This window comes from Haemaphysalis longicornis, unplaced genomic scaffold (genome assembly GCF_048455015.1).
Source record: "Haemaphysalis longicornis isolate Haplotype H1 unplaced genomic scaffold, Haemaphysalis longicornis Haplotype H1 scaffold_2, whole genome shotgun sequence".
Classification (NCBI taxonomy): domain Eukaryota; kingdom Metazoa; phylum Arthropoda; class Arachnida; order Ixodida; family Ixodidae; genus Haemaphysalis; species Haemaphysalis longicornis.
The window spans coordinates 113,673,889-113,692,570 of NW_027526295.1; the positions used below are offsets into that span (position 1 = coordinate 113,673,889).

At 42.3% G+C, this 18,682-nt stretch overlaps 1 long non-coding RNA gene across 1 annotated transcript; it reads right to left on the minus strand.

Annotated features, from left to right (window-relative positions):
* Nucleotides 1-133: 133 nt before the first annotated feature.
* Nucleotides 134-17,967, minus strand: LOC144167303 (uncharacterized). Its single transcript, XR_013321937.1, has 4 exons — nucleotides 17,822-17,967; nucleotides 7,566-7,682; nucleotides 1,989-2,097; nucleotides 134-361 (listed from the first exon to the last, which is right to left on the minus strand). It is a non-coding gene; the product is annotated as an uncharacterized LOC144167303 (long non-coding RNA).
* Nucleotides 17,968-18,682: the final 715 nt, after the last annotated feature.

An 18,682-nucleotide genomic window follows, 5' to 3' on the forward strand; every position in this document is an offset into this window, starting at 1 on the left:
AATTTTTTGTGTGCGGGTTCCTGAATAAGCAATCTATTTTATTTTTGTGTGCTAAAAGAGGGCTAACCTAAGAAAATAATGCGATGTACGTGTAGGATGTAACGTAAAATGAATTCTGCAAGATCAACCCATAGAAACAGAAACAAATTGGTCTTTTAATTATTTGTTTGTTAAGCATTTTATGTATGGAACACTGTAACTGTGAAATGGCGTAACTCCCTTGCCCGCACACAGCCATTGGTACCTTCAGACGCGCGGCCTTTTCTTTTAGCCTCGGCATGCTGCTACTCCGCAACACTCAGGGTATTTTCCTTTTCCACGGTATTTAATAGTGCAGCCCGGATCTCCCACACCTTTGCACCTGTTGTGAGAAAATAACAACAGCACATGTAGCCTGTAAGCCATCATTGCACGAGGTGTAAAATTGAGCCAAAAAAACATTGATGAAGAAAGTTAGTTTAGTTGAAATAGGAAGTTTTACATGAATAGGCAACCGATAGGCTTAACGCCGCTTCACAGCGGATGTCTCAGCGCAATACAAACAACGCGAAAGTGTGCAAACTTTTTAACAGAAGGGAATTAGCACTTTTTTACCTCCACCCGAAAAACAGCTGTCTCCGCCTTCAAGCCGACTCAGTTCGTTGTGCCGAGAACGGCTAAGTGATTAAGCCTGCTCGGCTGATGCATGAAGCAAATCGCTTTTCGGACACACTCAGAGTGTGAAGAATTAAGCAAAATAGTTATAATAGCGATCTATACGACAAAAAACTATTCTCATATACACCGCAAATTCTGGCGGTGCATATAAATGGTGGAGAGATGCATACATATATCTATATATATATATATATATATATATATATATATATACGCTGCAAGCAAAACTAGAACGCGGATGTTCGCAATAGGCAATGTATAGTAATATACGCCTGCACTGACTTTCACAATGTTTTCATTAGCACTTCGCGATCCACCATAAACCCCCGCTGGGCTCATTTGTCCAGGGTTTGCGATGCCCAGTACAAGGACGAGGGTTTGGTTCCCAGTTGCGGAGGCTACTATTCTGATGGAGGCGAAAAGTGTAAACTCCTTTATGTTCGAGATTTTCACGCACGCTAAAGATCTACAGGCGGTCGAAATTAATTCGCAGCCCTCTACTACGGCGCACCTCAGTGCCTGTGTACCGTATGCATAATAATATTTAATCATAATCAGCTCATAATATTCAATCAATCAGCTATCCACACTGCTCAGTGTTTAGCAGTTACCGTGTTCTATTCCGGAATAATCTTGGGGAAAGAGAGATAAATAAGCATGCTTTGCATCCATCTTTACGTATTATGTGATTTTGGATAAGGTGCTGTGACGTGTGATGTGGTTAAGCAAGGTACCTGCTTTGGGGTACCTTAACCTTGGCTTAGTAAATATTATGGAATAAATTTCACCGCAGTGTGCTCCTTCCTAGCTATAACTTTTCCCTGCCTTAAAAGGTGTTTGAAATTAGCTATGCTTTGACATACTACTTTTTCTTTATTTTGTCCCAATATTTATTAATTTCCGCATATAGATTCCTGTCGTTAAGATGAAGCAATGTATCAGTATTTTTAGGATGACTCAGCATTCTGCAAATTCCTTTCTTGGGCTTTCCGGTATTCCTCTTACAACGGGTGCGTACACGAGCACAATCTTACTGCGCAGAAAAATGGTACAGATTTGCAATATCTCAGTAACTGCAGTTTCTATAAATATCTTTGAGAAATTACATATTCAAGCTTTTAAGAAGCTTTCTTATGCTTTACGTAATATTTCGTGTGAGCATTTTCACTCACAGTACAACGTATATACATAATACCCCAAATCGCTGGCTGTAGCACTTGACAAAAAATTTGTGCCTCTTTAATATATCCACGTAACACTATGTCTAGAATAGCCCCAGCCGTGATAAAACCTTTTAAATGTATTTAAATGTCGCTTAAAAACGTACGTACCTTTCAGTAAAAATGGTTCCATTGTTGCACGTCTTCCTAACGCACGGGTGTCTATAATCCTTGTAAGTACCATTGCGTAAAATGGAGAATAAACCTATGCGGCAGTCACCTGGATTGGTAACCACAAAAACGTTGTTTTTCGAATGTTTTAGGACTGTTTAGCGATCGCATTACTTTTGTTATTTGGTATCGTCGTAAATATGCGTATGACTGCGAATTCATCATACAACGCTGATGCATGTTTAAGAAAGCAATAACAGCACAATCGGCATTATTACTCCAAAGACAGTAATACTACAAACAAAGAAGTGCAAGTGATTCGGAAAGCAATGAGAAGAATGACAACGACAGCAACTGATGCCAATCGTACGAAATTTGATGCGGTAGAGACAGGACTTCATAGAGAGGCCTCGTAGTTTGCAACCAGCTTATTCGTTTATCCTTATTTCGATACCGCTGTTTTTTTAATAGGACGCGTTATTGCTTAAACAAAATTTTAAAACATTTAAACTATTCACGTGCTAATTATGCACAGCGTATTCTATGTAACTGCCTGTGCCTGTTTTTTTATTACACTAGGCATAACATTCTATCCGTAACAAGGTTTCGCCTGGCACAATTAGGTCTCCACGAAAACACTGGCTTGTACCAACGGTTATATAAACGCACACAAACATATCTAATCTCGGAGCAAAGCAACCCAGAAAGAGCGAGGACAAATAAAATAGTGAAAAGCCGGAAACGCGCGAAGAACAATAACAATATTAATCAGTACGTCTCAGGAAACACAGATTCCTTGGCATGTCCGCTTCCAGATACGCAAATAAACAACGTTGTTACTCTTCTTCATTGTCTTCAATTTTCACTCACACTATATTAGAGGGCGTTTGAGCGAACGCTTTAAAATATTCTTAAAAATGGGTTCTTCACAAAAAAGGGAAAACCTCTCCAGAAGAAAACTGCTGCCTGTGGCGGACGCCAAGAAGTATCAAGAGCATACCAATTACCTGTTAAGCACACCTCACTAATGAACTCCTTAATTAGCTAAGTTTGGTGATTTTTTTTAATGGTGATTTTATATGCCCGGAGAAGACGATGCAATGCAGGTTTTTTAATTTGAGGAAAAGTAGTTGTACAAAGCACTTCAGTGCAAGAAAACGTGGCATATTTACCGCGGGAAAACGAAATTAGGCGCATGAGGAGCGCACAAAGTCTTGAGGAAAACCAGTTGTGACACCCAATTCGAAGTGCACGCGCTATCTTAACTTGATAGGAAGTCTCGACGCTCAGCATAGGCAGCAGCAAGCGTTACCTTTTGGTTACTCACTAGTGGGAACGCTGAGCCAAGACATCGCAAACTACGCAGTTACCGATTTTAAGACGCTGTTGGCCGCTGGCCTGGCGATCCGACAGTGCAGTTACCTCAGGAAGCAGCCCTTATTTCCGCTCACATTACACTAGCTTCTTTGGAAAAACAAAGACACACTTTGTAGCAGTGAAGAGTTTGCTTTTGCGACGCCGGTATCGTGATATCCAAATTCAAGAGGTATTTAAACGGGATATTGGTTTGACAGCTAGAACAAACAAGTGATCAGTAGCTGAGAACATTTCACTTTGTAGCGCGACGTTGTTTCGTACCATCTGCCGTCCCATTGGTTGCAGAAAATGTTGACATGCTAAGTTTAGCTCTTTTGAATCATTTAACAAAAATCAATGAGCAAAAAGGGTTTATGTCAATGCTTCTTTTTTCTTTACCTATTTTTGGTCACTCACGAAAGTCATATAATTTTGGACGATACCCACAACCTTTACAGGATGTGCTCAAATAGCTTTGAGTCCATTACGGAACACAAACTAAGGCGTTCAAAGTAGATAATAGCATTCGTGTGGGAATGCTCTCGAGGGAGGCTCTCACACGTTGCTTTATACCCTCTAGTTTGGCTCGATACGCCTGAAAACCTTCAGTGATTGCATGTAGGGCTTAACGCGCCGACGCAACGCCGGAGATAAGGTGCGCCGGAGTGGAAGGCTCTGGTTTATTTTCACCACCTTGGTATCTTTAACGTGCGCCGAAATCTCGTGCACATGGGCCTTTTTGCTTTTCGCCTCCATCAGAAAAGTGGCCGCTGTGGCCGGGAATCGAATCCACAACCTCGTGCTTGGTAACCTTCTTGCTAAGATATAGCAAGAGAAAGAAGTTCAAGGGTGAAAAATCGGGTGAAGCGTGGTTCCATCCCGCCCAGCCCGCTGGATGGGAAAGTACTCATGGATGAATCTCCGAGCCGGTTAGAAAACATGCGGCGGGTCCGTCATGCTGGAACGTCATTTTGTAACAGAAGCCATTGACAACTGGGAGGCAAACTCGGAGACGACTCCATTTATGACGCACTCTGGGACTTCTTTCGAGTAAGATTTCTGTCGATAAAGTAAGGGCCAACAGTGCGGTCGTTTTAAAGGCAACACCATACGTGCACTTACCACCTTACTTGATGTTTATGCTCAGGAAGCCTGTGGGGGTACTGATCGCACAAATAAAGTGATTCGCAACTTGACTTTAGAATACTAAAAAATTTAGGCCTCGTCAGTCCAAACACTCTGTTAAGAATTTGAGGATCTTCGCCTCATCGAATAAGGCAGCAGTTGCAAAAATCGAGATGGTTTGGAAAGTCGCTTGGTTTCGGCTTTGGTGGAGACACATAATATAGGCTGTAGCCGTGCATTGAAACTGACCCCCAAACTGAAGCTAAGCTCGCTTTATATGCGCTGGCGATTTCCCTGACGCTTGCTTCTGGCATGACTAACCGATTAAACATCGATACGAATGCGGGGAAAGCTGGCACACGACGGCCACGATGTTCAGCAGCATACAACATCCATCCCAGCACCGCGTCCTTCTGCGTGCACACATTAGCCAGCACAATCTGCACGTTCTCCGCAACAGAGTACTCGGGTTTAGCTGGCGCGGCCATTTTATCTATCTTAATGCCGCGGAAGCCTTGATCCTCAAATGGACGTGCTGACACCAGTTGTACTGAAATGGCTACGTCGCAGTGCGCCCCACAAACAATCACTTTAATGGAAACGTCAACTCGTTTGTAAAACTTCCGCTACAAGCAACAAAAACTCTAACAGCCTTCCTCCAGTGCCGCAAAAGCCCTCCTAGCTCCGCAAACGAAGCTTTCCTTTGTCTGATACCCTTTCTAACACGCGACGCCCGTAAATGAAAAGAAAATGAACCTATCAAATACATGAATGGACGGCGACTAGGTCTGCCGCTACAAGCAACAAAAACTATAACAGCCTTCCTCCATTGCCGCAAAAGCCCTCCTCGCTCCGCAAACGAAGCTTTCCTTTGTCTGATACACTTCCTAAAACGCGACGCCCGTAAATGAAAAGAAAATGAACCTATCAAATACATGAATGGACGGCGACTAGGTCTGCCGCTACAAGAAACAAAAACTATAACAGCCTTCCTCCATTGCCGCAAAAGCCCTCCTCGCTCAGCAAACGAAGCTTTCCTTTGTCTGATACACTTCCTAAAACGCGACGCCCGTAAATGAAAAAAAAATGAACCTATCAAATACATGAATGGACGGCGACGCCTCACATCTAGGTCATCTGGTAGCCACGACAGAAGTGGTCGGAACAAAAAAAAATGGAAACAGCTGACATAACCCACTAGGTCTCCCAAAGCGGGCGACCATGTAGTGAGCTAGAGCTAGCCTATTTCTTGTGCCTACCAACGAAAGAAAAGATAACGCCTTCCGCGGTTCAAGCTGAGTGTTGTGGCTTCCTAGCTTGGGGGAATCGCCAGAGACATTTGGAATTTGGCGCAACAGTAACAGCAGCGGGGTATCAGGGATGTGGCGTTTGTACTAGATTTCAGGCGGACCATGTGCGCCGCATTTCGGTTTCATGCGGAAAAAAATCAGTACTTGATTTTTGCGAGCTTTGGGGCTTTACAGAGTAATTTTTTTCCTTTAAACACTGATACGGCATCGTTGTCTCAGTCGCCACTAACTCGCCATTGTCAATAACAACCAAGTTTTGCTATTTGAAAAGTTGATTAGACAATTTGAGCTAAATAACTATGGGATTAGCATGTTTCTCATAATCGCTCACAAACGCCGAACCTGAAGTCTTGCCCCTTAGTTAAGCGAAGTCATGTTTCTCTCAAAAAGGCCATCTTTAAGAATTTTTAAAGTGTTCGTTGAAACACCCTCTGCGCACACACAGATATATAATAGCAAATCAGATTCGGAAAAGAGGGGCTCGTTGAATGAAAGCACAAATAAGGGTAGACAGTCAAGAAAGCCAAAGGGGAAAATGTCGTAGGTCAGATATATTTTTCAAATAAAGGATAAAATTGGAAGAAAAATGTGCGCCGGGTGGGATACGAACCCACCCTGGTCCAAGGCGGGATCCGAACCCTTGGGTTCAGATCCCATCAGGCGGCAATTTTTCTCCACCTTCTTGCTTTAAAAAATATCTCACCTACCACATTTTCCCGTTTCATTTCCTTGGATTTCTTGACTGCCTACCTTTTTTTGTGTTTATATGTTTACATACATAACAAAATAAATATTCGAACAAGGTAGCGAACCCAGTTGTTGCCAATGTTTCAGCAAAAAGATTTGGAAATCGTGGCCACTACATCGTTCTAGTTTTTCTTTTCTTGTGTTCTCTGAGAAGAAATTGTCTCAGAGCGTTCAACCTGCTAGGACCTCAAACATTCGGTGCGGAAAATTCTCTACAGTCCATAAAAGTACAGTCAATTGCAGGTTTCTTTCTAGCATGGTTTCTTTGCCGCATTTTGTATTCGTGAAAAAATAAAATATGGACCCTCTTTTATGTCCTGTTTCAGCCTGCTGTCTTTTCACCTCACCCTACTCTGCGTCACTAACTATACTGAATAAGCTATCTTGGCGTTAAAGAGCCTCTGAGCCCGGTACATATACTAAAGTTAATTTGACCAAATTTAAGAACAGAGCGCAGTCGAAGAGGACGTGTACAAATTAAACCTGGAAATAAAAGTTCACTGCCCGCCAACGTGGTAAAGAAGGATGACCAGGGAAGCTCGACGCAGTCCAAGGTGTGCATGAAACGCAACACGTTTGTTGACAATTTTCAGTTGAGCACACTGCCTAGGCAATTATCTGAATTAAACTTGCAAGCACTTCAGTTTTATTGCAGCAGACTGACACGGCGCTGCCGGTTTCCTTCCTCGTAGTAGGAATTTTACTGTCCATGTTTCCTCGGCAGCGGAAGCAACGCGCACGCGTGGCCACCGAAGTCTTGGTGGCATCGCCACGGGCGCTACCAAATATCTCGGTATTTTGGGCAACCAGCCACGTATTGCTTGTTCACGCATCGTATGCTGAAAATATAGACACACAATGTATGTGGGTGTGCAAATGCTTCGAAGAAAGTGGAACTACTGTGACTACATTTGAGCGTTCCGGAACCAGCGCAAGCCTTACTTCATTTTGAAGACCCTAGAGACATGTTTTGTTTATTTCCCGTATAAAGAAGCGCCTATGAAAATAATTATAAGGAAGGAACGCCTGAGTTACTTACCAGGTTTTTTGCTCCAGGGCCAGGAAAAGCCATTCGACAATGCAAGCACGGTTGAGCACATAATGCTCATAACAAAAAGACTAGGCATGTCTCTTTCCAAGTTGTCCTGCTTCTGCCCTGGAAAAGGATCGCATTAATTAGTATGCTCAGCAAAAAAATAGGAAGTGGGTCGTGCAAATCCGTTAAATAGTATCAAAACTATGAAAAATATAAAATAAAATCATAAAGTCATTGCCGCGACGGTTTGTTTTTGCGTTTCCTCAACCACCATAATTTGATTTCCAGGTCGGTTTTAAACATTTCTGCGGTAGTTTTGCTTTTCGGCATAACAGATTTAAAACACACACTAGAAAACAGGCTTGTTTTGTACATTCCGAAATCTAGAGGTTGGCACAAACGTAAATAACTAAAATGATAAAATACCACTCATTTGTTTTTACAGTTAGTGATTGCTTATTTCTGGATCAGGAAATCCTAAACATTGCACTCTTCCCTCCCGAACCATATCTATTCGCATGGTGAGTATAACTCTTTTATTTACCTTAACCCACCACCAATTATATATTTCAAGTACCCCGGCGATGTTTTAACGATAATTTGAAAGATGAGCGTAAAGGCAGCAGTGCCGAAAATTTATTCACCTACTAACTAGTATTTTCCAGGTGACTTTTACGGCCTTTATAACCGGAGGCTGCACTAAGCCACTCCGCTTGCGCACAGCAGAAACCACATTTCCAAGCTTTATATTTAATTTTTGAACAATCTATTTGCACTTACGACGAGTGCACTACATAAACTAACAAATTTTTGCTGATACGATTTCTGCAACCTCAAACAACTGCAGGTCTTGTGCAATCCAGTGGCTCTCTAGAGCTGCTGCAACAGAACTTCTCAGTTGTTGCAGCTGCAGAAGCACAAAGTAATGGCGAATAAAAACCTACATTGAAGCTGTCGTATCGTTTTAGATTACCATTCCTCCGGTTAGAAAAAAGAAACGGCTGTGGAAACAAACAATCTCGTCTGAACCACTTAAGAAAAAAAATTTTCAAACAGTACGAAAACTAAGGTACGAAAATATTTCATGGGATCGTCTTAATTATCCTTGACTCTCACCACTGTCTTGCTATGTACCCTACCAGTGCGCTTTATCAACGTTGTGGTTTGGCCTCCGGGAGTTTTCGTCGTCGGACTGGTCTATGGACATTTCATAAACACATTCGTTTTAGTTTTCGGTGGTGATAATTTTACCGTTACCAAAATTGCAGCCGAAATCAAATACCCGCAGCTTCTAATACAGCCCCTAAGAAGCTATAGCAGCAAGATTTTAATTAAGTGTCCCGGTTGTATATTCTCGCGTACTTATGGCTTAAAATAACACTGAAGCTGCAGTACAGGGCAAAGAAAGGAAGCAAAGAGTATGGGCAAACTGCTTTCGCATTTCTCGGTGCATAAAATAATGCTTTGCAAATACATTATACGTGGTTTTTAGGCATCTACGCTAGTTTGCGTTACAAGCTGTTACAGGCGTATGGCTAAGAAATTATGTGAACCTGCTAAATATAGAATCGGGGAATTAGGGAGCAATAAAAAGCAAAAATGGAAAAGCACAGCAGCCGCTCTGGTACCATTTCGATCGCCCCACACCAAGGTCGAGCGCTACTTTATATTTTCAATCTCGACAAGCATCGTTCTACCGCAAGTGCCGTCTGGCAAGATGGCACATCAGAGGGCAGAAGGTTGTACCACCCTATGGAATATGGTGATTTTATGAGATTTGTGTAATCTGAAGACATGGTCAGGTTTTACCTTCACCTCTAAAAAATGGTTATATTTCCTTACGTTTTGGTTGCAACGCTTTTTGCCGCGTCAGTTGAGGGAGTGAATGAACACAAACTGAAGTACGCTGAATTCTGGTTATACGGCAATTACAATTCGAAAGAAGCAGAGCAGGATGAGGTGCAGTATTAGCAACGACGGTATAAATCCTAAGCGTCGTTACAGCGACAAGAAAAACAGCATGCGACAGTTTGCCACCACCACGCGTGAGAGGCGTGACTGCTGCTGCAGTCTCCTCGCATGCCTGAGGATCTCTTATCAGGGTAAAAATAAATCAGCAAAGCCTTGCTATGCGTGTGTTTTCAATCTTCTCTACAAAGCAGGCTTCAAACAAGTTTCTTGTATTTTTGTGGTATGGTTTATTAGTCTGGCCCTGTTCAATTGATATGTACCTGTCTGTCCTTCATTGCGTCTTGAAATGTAGAGCCATATTCCTCATTGTGGTGACCTGCAGAACTGCTTCTCTTCAAGTCCTGAGGTGAACCCTACCAACTTTAACAGTCCCCCCACCAGACTGAACCGTTCGTCGTGCTCCCAACGTCGCCACTTCCGCTCACCCCATACTCGCCACCCATCCCCGACGTCCGACTACACTCGACCTCCTTCTGAAAACTAAGCAATGAAACTCCCTGGAGGTTACACTGCATTCCCGACCACACCCAAAAATTCTCTCTTGACCTCGGCTACAGAGAACAATTTACTGGACGTTGAAGTTGACGGCGTTCCTGTCAGTGCCGTCATCGATACAGGAGCGCATTTATCTGTTCTTAGAGCTCATCGTCGCTTCCGTTTAGCAAAAATTTATGCCGCCACCAACATCGCATCTTGATAGAGTCGCTGATGGAACGACACCTGCTGTGATCTGAATTTGCTCTGCTCGTGTCACTGCAGCTTGTCGTCAAACGACTATTCTGTTTACGGTGCTTGAACGTTGCTTCAATGACCATATCCTTGGCCTTGACGTTTTGTCTGAGCACGCCGCCCTCATTGACTGTTCTAACGGCGTGCTTCGCCTCGACATGCCGACTTTACCCGCTCCCGACGACGCACCCAACGGGGAGGTTCCCGTTTGAACCCATTCCCATTTCACCCTTCCCGCTTGTTCCGTCCCGTTTCAACCCGGCGCAAAACGACGTTTCCGTTTCGCCCTTTCCCACTTAGCCCGTTCCCGTTTGGACCCATTCCCATTTGAACCCATTCCCATTTCAACCTTCCCGTTTCGTATTTTCCTATTTAGTCCGTTCCCTGAATAACGTACTCAGTTCATAAACGTTATAAAAACATTTTCATATTGTTTTACATTTGGTTACAATTCAAGTCATACCAATTAACAAGTATTTCAATCTTTTAAATTAACAAAGCCTAACAAACAAATTAACAATTAACAAATTCACAAACAAATCTTTTAAATTAACAAAAAAATAACCAATTACAACAAATTAACAAACACGCCGCTTATGAAAACAAAAACAGCAAAATAGCTAAATGCACTTAACTAAATGTATTTAGGTCGCGAGGGTCGCCCTGCGTCTGCCCTCGTTTGCACTTGATCGGTCGACTGACTCTCGTCTCTAGCTTGTTTAGATCCACCCCCAAAACACCAAGCCCTTAAATTTTATTACATTAAAACGACGCCATCATGGCCGTGTCCAGAAAGACTGTGAGGAGGAAATACTAATACACACGATCAACCAAACATTTATACACAAACATATATTTTATCCACGCTCTAGAGCTAACTTTAACTCAAGCTTCAAGGTATTCATCAAAGAACGAGTAAATAACTAATAAAAACCAATATTTGAAATCCCCCCCCCCAGAAAAGACAACAAATGTTAAAAGTGAACTAAATAAATCAAAACTATCTGATATTCCGTTACCAAATATGATAAAATCAAAAAGCCCAGAAAAGCGCCGCGGAAGCACAAATAAAAAATCGCAAAAAACACCCTCACTTTGAAAGAAATCATATTTGGCGGACTAACACATTAAATCGTTATAATAGCGCAAGCGTACATCAATGTCGAAAAGAAACAGATGAAAACTATAAAAGATAAAAGATGTATAAAAATAAAGTAACCCTATGTATCTGGATACATATGTCACAACTGCCTATAAAAAATTGTAGTCATGAGAAGCGGCGAAAATTATAAACTTATCTTTGCGTTTTATTGATTCTGTTTATTCCCGTCACTCTAGTGTACTCAATTTGCATAATAGGGCAAACCTTCAAAAACTTAAGCAGCGCAGGGTCGTCTCTAGCCTAAATTTTCTTTACTACAGAAACTTAAAATTGTCGCAGGAATACTACCTCCAAGGGCCTTTCAGACGTTTAGCGAGAAGACATCATAGTAAGAATATTAGGCAGCCAATCAGCTGCATTAGTATTCGAAAGTTTCCTCGTGCAATTTCTTGCTGGAATAAGTTAACTGAACGAACAGTGAACTCGGTATCGTTAGAAGAATTTTCCCCACGTATTGGAAATTAGTGTTCTGGTTGAATCGTGGTGTTTTAAAATTGAAATACATTACGAATGCATATCGTTGTTCGGACACCTTTGCGTTCGGACCTCTTTGCGTCTATTACATATTTATGTCTTTTACTTATTTGTGTAGGGCGTTTTTAAACTACGCCAACCAATACAGATGTGTTTTTATGTTCACTCCTGCATGAGCCCGACCTGGCCGTAAAGTATCGGTATCTGCCCATTACTCACGTAGGAAAGGCATTAGTAGCCAATTCTCAGATTTCTGCACGTTTTTGCCTTTTTTAAAGTCTCTCCTACGGACATCTTTGATCTATAGATCTCTCGAACCCAGAAACAAAGCTGCGCTCCAAACAATGAGCATACGAGTGGCTGATAAATAAATTTCTGCCGTACGTACGAACACCAACTGCAGAAAAATCCAATGCGTGCATTACTCAAGATATTGGGTATCTTTGTAGTACACTTTCGCCGCTACAAATTTTGTGTTAAAAGGGCAGTATCGGCCTAAGGCATTCAGAAACTTTTATCGGCCGGAAGCAGCAGATCTAACCCCAATGCAAGCTGAAGAACTGCGTTGCATTTTGGAGTCATACAGCGGCGTCTTCGATTTCGGTGGTCATCTTTTCGGCCAGAAATCCATCACCTGTCATAGTATTAACTCCAAAAATGCCAGCCCTGTGCAAAAACTGCCGCATCGTTTGTCCAACGCTGAGCGGCTTCTTATATAAAAAGAGATAGACAAAATGCTTAATTGAGACATCATTGAGCCATCCTCAAGTCCTTGGGCATCACCAGTTGTCCTGGTTAAAAAGAAAGATGGAACATGAAGATTCTGCAAGCACTACCGGCACGTTAACAAAATCACAAAAAGTACGTCTACGATGCGTTCGACTGCCTTCATGGTGTAGCGTACTTTCCTTCCATTGATCGTCGCTCCGGTTACTGGTGGCTCACTGCCGATGACAAGGACCAGGAAAAGATCGCTGTTATCACTCGGAACGGACTCTGCAAATTCAAGGTAACGCCATTCCGACTTTGTAATGGCCCAGCTACGTTTGAGCGAATGATGCACCCTCTCCTCCGCGCCTTTAAATTGTCGACTTGCCTTTGCTATTTGACTTGCCTTTGCTATTCGACTTGCCTTTGCTATTTTCTTCAATGTTTCCGACCCACCTCCACCGCCTGTCGGACGTTCTGACAGTTTTTGGCCGAGCCGGACTTCAACCTAACTCTTCCAAATGCAAGTTTATTTGACGGCAAATCACTATTCTCAGCCGCCTGGTCGATGCTAAAGTAGTGCAACCTGACCCCGACAAGATTGACGCTGTGCGAAAATACCCTTTTCCACGCTTAGCAACAGACGTGGGCAGCATTGTCGGTTTGTGCTCTTATTTCTGCCGCTTCGTCCTTAATTTCCCTCAGATCCCCCACCCACATCCCGAACTTCTCAAGAACGACGCTGAGCAAGCCGCAGCTTTTTCTCGCCTCCTCGGCACTCCCACCAGCTCACCAGTCCTGGGCCACTTGATGCATGGACCGCACTGACGTCAGTGGCCATGGCATAGGTGCTGCGCTCGCCCAAATCCACTTCGGTCACGAGCGGGTGACTGCGTACGCGAGCCGACTCTTGTAACCAGGAGAACGCAACTAATCAATCACCGAATGCGAGTGACTTGCGCTGGTCTGGGTTGTCGGAAAATTTCGAACATATAATATGGTCCCGATTTCACCGTAGTAACCGAACACCATGCGCTCTGCTGGCTATCCTCTCTAAAGAACCCCACCGGGCGGGTTGGTCATTGGGCACTACGACTACAAGAATAACCTTCAACTTCGTTCACAAGTTTGGATATTTGCACAAAGACGCCGACATTCTATCCCGTTACCGCGTCTGACATTCCTGACACCGCCGACACCGCTGACGATGCCTACCTCTAGCAATATCAGACTCCATCTAGATAGGCCAAGAGCAACGCCGTGACTCTTCATTGCGGGCAATCATCGAACGCCTCTAATGTTACCAATCTGACCCATCGCTACCAGCCTTCATCCTCCGCGAGAAAGTCCTCTACCGTCGCAACCACCGCTGGGATGGGCCTGGCGTCCTCCTTATGGTATCTGAACACTTGCGCCAACATGCCCTGCAACAGATTCACGACGCTCCCTTCGCTGCCTACCTCGGTGTTGCACGCAATTGTTCCCGCGAACGACACAGATTCTTCTGGCCTGGTCGTTATTAGTCGGTGAAACAAAACGATAACCCTTGCGAGTTGTGCCAACGCCGCAAGGAATAGTCAGTGATCTCTGCAGGTGGATATTACAACCTAACCATTCTTCCGCGTCGGCATGGATATCCTTGACCGTTTCCCTTCATCGCTTTCCGGGAATAAGAGGGTTGCGGTTTCTACCGACCACGCGACCCGATATGCATTCACCCGTGCCCTGTTAACAAGCTGTGCCACTGATGTTGCCGACTTTCGCCCAGAAAATGTCATTTTGCAGAACGGTTCTCTGCAGGAACTCCTCACAGACTGCAGCCGTTCCTTTCTATCCAAAGTAGTCATCGACCTCCTTCGCTGAAGCTCCACCCGACACAAGTTGACCACAGCGTACCATCCCCAGACAAATTGTCTGATGGAACGCTTTAATCGCACACTCACCGAAACGCTGGTCATGTACGTCTCACCTGACCACAAAGACTGGTACGCCGTAATCTATATGTCACATTCGCTAATAACTCTTCACGCCATAATACCACCGGCTATTCCCCGTTTGATCTGTTGTACGCTCGAGAAACAACTTTGCCAATGAAGATTTACTGCCTGCTCCCGCATCTTTACCGACAGCCTACGTCCACGACGCCATCACACGGGCTGCGCTAGCACGTAATGTCGCTCGCGCGCGGTTGTGCGATTCCAAGATGGCCCAAAAGTCCCGTTATGACGATAAGCACTGTCTTTTCCGCCTGGCTTTCTGCACTCTAAACGGAAATACTCCGGATAGGGAGTAACTTGCTTCTCTTCTGACGCGCTCCCTATGCGGAGTTTTATTTACTTCGTAAAGAGGGAGTATCTAATAAACTCCCTTAAGGGAGGAAGCTTTTTAAGGGAGAGAGTTATCTTCATTTAGGGTATTATAAAAATTACATTTGTGTTTTTGCCAAATATGCATTGTTGTGAAAATGCAGGGCGTCACGGGGTTTCTCACAGTTTGAGCCGTCATTTGATTCGTATTTTAAGCTTTTTAAGGGCTTCTTTCTTCTTGGGTATTCAGGGGAGATGTATAAGATAATATGTAAAAATATTCAGGTAATTTATCTGACAATGTTATTTTATATTTTGCTTATTTATTGGTTTTCCAAACTTCAGTTCAACGAGTTTCCTCAACTTCCGGTAACGCAACGTTTAGTGGTGTGTTTCTGACTGAATAATGATTTTTTGTATATGAAAGTAGTTACAAGGTTTTCCACACTTCCGCCCTTTTATTAGGGAAATTTGGAACATTTTTTGCTGACATTGTTGCGTTTACTGTAGTGTTTTGGATTAACATTGATAAGGTGCATATTTTGGATTTTGTCAGGTCAGTGTTGTAAAATTTCATTTTATTTTTTGCTCTTATTTTCGGTTTCTAAAAATTGAATGAAACCAAATAATTTAATTTAGGGTATTCTAACAATAACAGATGTTACGTTCACAAAAGTTGCACTTTTATGAAAATGCAGTGGGTTACAGAATTTTTCTCCATTTTTCGTGATTTTTTTTATTATGATTGTGAACGTTCTCTGAGAGATTCTTAATTTAATCCTGGGTTTTGAGGGAGCTTTATAAGACGCATATTTCTTATTTTGCCAGGTTGTAGTGTAAAAATTTTACTTTTTTGTTTTTTCTAATATTTGTATTTTCGATGTTTTAAGTTTATGAAATCGATGGTTGGGCGGAAACCCGTTTGGTCTGAAAAACACATGACAATAAAAACTGGCACCGAACAAGAATGTTTAAAATCCAAAGAAAGACGTTTCAGCTCCCGTACGGGTGCCTCGTTCACATTATTGTCGTGTTTTAAATTTGTTCGATCGCTTAATTGTCGGTATTAACACCTTATAACGGTTATTTGCGTCTTCATTGCCGGATCTGATTTTTGGTGGTAATGCAGGGAGTTGAACGGGTTGTTGCAATGTTCGGCATTCTTATTCGAATTTCGAATCTGTTTTAGCAAAGTTTGTTTTCTTATTTTTCGGTTTTTGGGGTGCATGGAGAATATGAAAACTTTTTATTTGTTCAGCATTTTCGAACAATCTTACTCCCCCTATTTTTTTTAAGTCGTAATTTTTTTTTTCACCAATTATTTCCATTTCCGCAGTTACAACAGGCGTTTTTTCATGAAATCTGACTTTTGTGCAAATGCAGGGTGCTACACGGTTTTTCTTTGTTATTTTATTTGAACGTTATTTTGGGTTTTTTGTTGTTGGATTTTAAGGGGAGATCTGTTCAGGAGATATATATATATTGATTTGTCATCTAATTTTTCTAAAATGTTTATATTCTCTTTTTTTTCTCATTTTGTTGTATTTAAAAATTTTGTTTTACCAATTATCTTCATTTACCCCCTTACAACGTTTCCTGGTGTTACTTCGGCGAAATGTGCATTTTTGTGGAAATTCAGGGCGTTACACGGAATTGCTGCGGGGTTACGTGGCAATGACTTTTACACAATTATACTGTTTTTATCCTAAAGTGGAGTGATAGAAGTAAGCTATTCTTCGATTTAAACAAAGTTCTGTTATGTGCACTCTGTTGTAACATTTACTTGAACAAGTAGTAGATTTCATTGCTTAATATTAAAAGCCAAGGGCGCGGACATCGACAGCGAGACCCATACCGAACGAACAAATTCCCTCTTCCATAAAGCCGAAGCCCATGTCAAGCCTTGGTATTCAATCCATACTTATATTTGCTTTGAAGGAGAGCTACTCTTGCCGGCCCAGCAGGCAAGGCTGTATGACATCTGGAAAAAAACTTGTTGCCGGCCTCACTGCAGGTATTACTTCATACATAACGCAAGACTCTGATCCCACAGGTACAAGCCCGTATAATTCGCAAACCCGTGTGAATGCTTAATTGTGAATCTATGTGAATTCACTCAATGTGATTTTGCGTTAGTGGTTCAACTTTACCTACGCATGGTTATTTTATAGAATTTACATGATCAATAAAAAAATTTTTGAACTGGCCTACTTGCACTCTGCGCACGTTCTTTGCACCCTGTGCAGTCGTTCTTGTTGCTTGCAACACTTCTTTTAGAAAACTAGACAAAATATACTGTGCCAAGACAACATACTTAGCAGTGCTTTATGCAATTAAAACACAAATACGTATATACTGTAATCTATACTGATGTCTCAAGTATGGCCATGGTGTGTCCTCCTGTGAACGAGCCGGAATACCAACGCGTTGGCTCCAAACGGGAATACAAGGTTTTTTAGAGTAGAAGCTCAAAAAATTTGAACTGCAGTTCTACTCAATAACATATTGCATACAGAAATATTTATCACACGAAACCTTTGGGCTAAATCACTGGACTTTGAAAAGCCAAATAAAAATCTCCTTAAGCAGAATATCAATGTTTTATCTTGACCAATGCTAAAAATCAAAATTGTGATCTTCACGTTGGCGGGCATAGTGCAGTTTAGGCCGAAAAAAATCGAAAACTCATCCTAAAATGTCCTACCAAGAAACACAACGATCAATACACTTAAGCTCCACGCTCTGTGAAGCCATACACCCGTTTGTAGCTGAGGCTCTTGCACTACTACTATCATTGAAAAGTTCACCCTTAATCTGTCTCCTATTATTCTAGGCACAGTGTTGGTTAATTGACGAGACACAGATTCACGACAAAAACCTCAGGTGCCATAAATTGGCTAAACACTTACTTTTTCTTGCATAAACACTCTGCTTGCCTACTACACTATAATAAATAGCCTGCAGTACACAGTATGGATAATTTTCACTTTGCCAAAAGTCCACCCTGTTATATATTGAATACAACAGAACAAAGGCTTCCTAAGACATACGGGGATGCTTACATGTGTGTGCGCTGCTTTTGGTTGAGCGTCTATTGTACACGCGCCGGCTGTGCTCGAAATAAAACCTTCGCATCGGTCGGCAGTTGCCGTGCAAACGAGAAAGAATTCTGAATGTTGTATTCACAGAAATAGCCCTCCAAACTGCCCACTGAAGTTAACGCGAAATATTTTGTCTTGGGATAAGTTTTCCTGTTCTCGTTAAATTATTCTGAGAAGAGAATTTCAAATTGCGATCACCCCTGTAGGAAATCTTTGGGTTAAGAATTCTCCACATCCATAGATTGTTGAAGTCTTCAGAGTAAGAATTCCCCTGAAGGCGTTGTTATCTTGTGGGCTAATTGCAAATGAGGTTAGATAAAATAAAATACCTCAGTTACAGGTGGCATCACAAGCCTTTTCAAGTTCGAAGAAGATAAATTTATGGGGTCACTTAGATACAAGGGCGTCCCGGTACATGAAGCCAATGCTGTTTGCTAAAATTCAGATGTGTTCCAGAAATTAAGCTTACGATCGTTTACCGTCTTTTCCAAAATATTAGATAAGTAGCTTGTCATCAAAACAGGCCAGCTCGCTGCCTGCTGAAAAACAGGCAGACAGACAGTGGCACACAGATAGACGGAACGGCAAATTCACAGACACGTAGACAGAGCCAGACACACCTAAATTCTTGAATTTATGCTGGCGAAGGAAAGCAATCATTTTGAAATA